We start from the raw sequence: 3,221 nt of genomic DNA on the forward strand, positions 1-3,221 counted from the left end.
CTTTAAAAAATTGTTTTTACTTATGAATTATAAAAATAACCTTATTGAATTTAGCGAGTCCGACACTTAACTTTGTTCTCAGCCATTTTGAATTTCACGTAGTAATATGAACATAAAAAATCTTGAAAACGCATTTTTTAAATATTATTGTTTGAGGCGCTTTTTATATATCTTTGAAACAAGATAAATTTATGTGTGCTTGTAACAGTATTTTTAATGTTGAGTTATCAAAATATGTTCCTTTTTTGTTCAGAGAGCGTATTTTAATCCGTTTGTCGCTCAATTTAATTGGGTATTATCAGTATGCACATTTAATGTTAATTATTATTATGATAAATTATAAACATATAAAGAGTGCGGTTGTGTTGTAACACAACCATACTCTTTTTTATCTTTATAAGTTATTAAAGTCTTATTTTTTTTCACAGATTAATTCAACATAGGGTCTTTTGGGAAAATTTGTAGTATAAAAATCATTCAAAGCGTAACATCGTATTGAAAAAATATATTTTCCACATCAAGTAAAAGGACCTCAGAATGCAGCGGAACTTTAGATTTTACATTAAACAACATTTTTCAACTAAATACTGAAAGTGCCAAACTATCTGGATCTGAAAATGCAATGTTAAGTATTTCATAAAAAACATTACAAGTTTTAAAGAACATATAAACCTAGACGTTAAAAAAGGTCTAATAAGAAAGTAGACCTATTTTAACGTCTTGGTTTATATTTTTCTTAAAGTATTTTTATTTTACGGAGCTGAAAAAAATTTTATACCAAAGTTACCGTTTCATTATCCTCTTTAAACATTGCTTTATCATTTCCATATATTGAGATTTTATTTCTATGAAAAAATTGCCACGAAACTACACAATTTCGATGCCAACATGTTGCGGGGCAAAACGAGTCGTTTTGATTTTTTGTTTTGCCGATATCAGCTATGTTTATTTAGAAAGTTAAATATGATTAGAAACTACGAGAGAAAAAATGTGACAATTTTTCTGAGCAGAACATGTTATGTTAAAGTTAAAAAAAAATTTCATTGGGAAAAGCAGCTTTGACATTAAATGTAAATAGATGCTTTACACAAAAGGATTTAAAGAAAATTAAAGACTTTAGACTATTATTATACATAAAAAAACCACTTGCTTCATTTGAAAATATATTACCAGATGATACTGAAATTCAATTATTTAACTACATAAAAGAAATGTATTGTCTATAAGTGATATTCAACAAGTTGTCTTCCAGTATGTTGAAAAGTACAAAAATAGTTCATCCATTTAATAAATGTAATGGTGTTGCAGGAAGAGATTTTGTAAGTGGATTTTTTAGGAGACATCCAGACCTTTCAATCAGAAAGTCATAAGTGTTGTCTTTAAATCGTGTTTTTTGGTTTATAAAGCAATTCTCTGAACATTTATTTCAATAATATAGAAGCTGTTATGAAAAAGTACAGGCTTGAACCTCACCAAATTTTTAACTGTGATGATTCAGGCATTACAACGGTTCATAAATCATATATTAGTTAAAACAATAAAAGGAAAATAGTTATAACAATAGCAAGAAAACATTGTGTTTTTTCTGTAACTAGTGGTGAACGAGACGTAGAGACAACTGTTATTTTAAATCACCTAAAATCTTTTATAATATAGAATGTGGATCATAGTTACATGAGCATTCTTGAAAAAATAACAAATAATCAACTTTGAGATATATTCTCCGAAGCCTATCATTAAGTTGCCTCTGTAGAAGTTGCGTTTTCTGGCATTCGTACATCTGGAATTTATCTTTTGTGCGGGGATATAATTCCAGACATTAAGTTTAATAATTACAAAAGCTCTGATACCAACTTATATAAACTTGATAAAAATGATTAATTCAAGCACCTTATTTACATTGCCATCAGGATGTTCAGAAAGTATTGATTTTAAAATAGTAATACCCTGCTTTTCTAATATTTGAGCTTTTTCAAAGATCACTTTATCACCAAGAAAAGGAGAAGAATTGCAGATAATATTAACATCACAATAAAGAAAACCACTAATTGAATCCTCTAAAAAATCAAAAAAGGTTAAAGAACAAAATTTGAAAATAAATGTGCATTAGAAAAGGGTAAAGAAAGAGTTAAAAGTTTAAGTGTTGAAAACTAATAATGTTCTTTTTGTAATGGATTATGGAGTATGGTTGCAAAAGTAATGAAGTCGAATCAATGTTTAAAATGTAAAAGATGGGCTCAATTAGACTGTTGTTAATTTCAAAATACTGCAGTTTGTGACTAATGTGACTTGTGACAGTGTGTTTGATTATATGATTAGCTGGTGACAGTTTGATTATGTATTTTATTTGTTTGATTATATAATATGTATTGTTATAAACTGTGTTATATTATAAAATGTTTATCTTGCTTAACCTCTTAAAAATCTTTTTTGCTTATCATTATTTATTTGAATTACTATCAATAAAAAATCATTTATTGACATCTTGTCATATCAAAAAAAAAATCATTATTGACATCATACTATCTAAAAAAAATCAATTATTGGCATCACTTATCTTGTCTCATTTTGCCCCAAATAGAGGGGCAAAATGAGACAGGATAAGTGTTGTCAATAAATGATCTCTGGTGACCAAACCACTGCAACTTTGCAACTCATATTTTGTAATGTTATAGTAAGATGGTAAAAGATTTGAAAAATATCAAGTTCTTTTTTTGAAAGTTCTTAGACGGCCTTTATTAGATAAATTAGTGCTTAAGTATCTCATTTTGCCCCTCGTTACCTTATATTGATTATAAATACTAAAAAAAGCGCTAAAAAAAATAGTTGCATAAAATAAATCCAGTTTTATCTAAATAGCCTTTAAGAACAACTTGCAATTTGAGGTGTTTTATTTGACATTTTGAAGTATAAATTAAAAAAATTATATAACAAACCAAAGTCTTTTTTTTTTAACAATTTTTCTTTTTTAAAAAAAAACTTTAAAAAATTTGAAGAACAAATAATAAACAGAAAAAATGTTAATCAAATTATACAAACTATAATCGAAAATAAAGAATGCAAAAGAATACTGCATCTGTTTGTTTGGAATTGTACATAACCAGAGTATTGATCAGGTATTATATACTGCTATTAATACCAGAAAAATACACATCTAGTTAAAAATTTTAAATTCGAGTATAATAGCGGGTATTATTCAAAAAAATATGAAACTGTGCCCA

The 3,221-nt window shown here is 26.8% G+C and overlaps 1 protein-coding gene across 1 annotated transcript in view; it reads left to right on the plus strand.

Annotated features, from left to right (window-relative positions):
- Positions 1 to 252, plus strand: part of LOC136085048 (uncharacterized) — a 1,664-nt gene extending 1,412 nt beyond the window's left edge. Inside the window, exon 4 of the mRNA XM_065806401.1 lies at positions 1 to 252. This exon is cut by the window's left edge and continues 266 nt beyond it. The gene's annotated coding sequence lies outside the window, so the exon portion shown is untranslated.
- The last annotated feature ends 2,969 nt before the right edge of the window (positions 253 to 3,221 follow it).

This window comes from Hydra vulgaris, chromosome 09 (assembly GCF_038396675.1).
Source record: "Hydra vulgaris chromosome 09, alternate assembly HydraT2T_AEP".
NCBI classification, from domain to species: Eukaryota; Metazoa; Cnidaria; class Hydrozoa; order Anthoathecata; family Hydridae; genus Hydra; species Hydra vulgaris.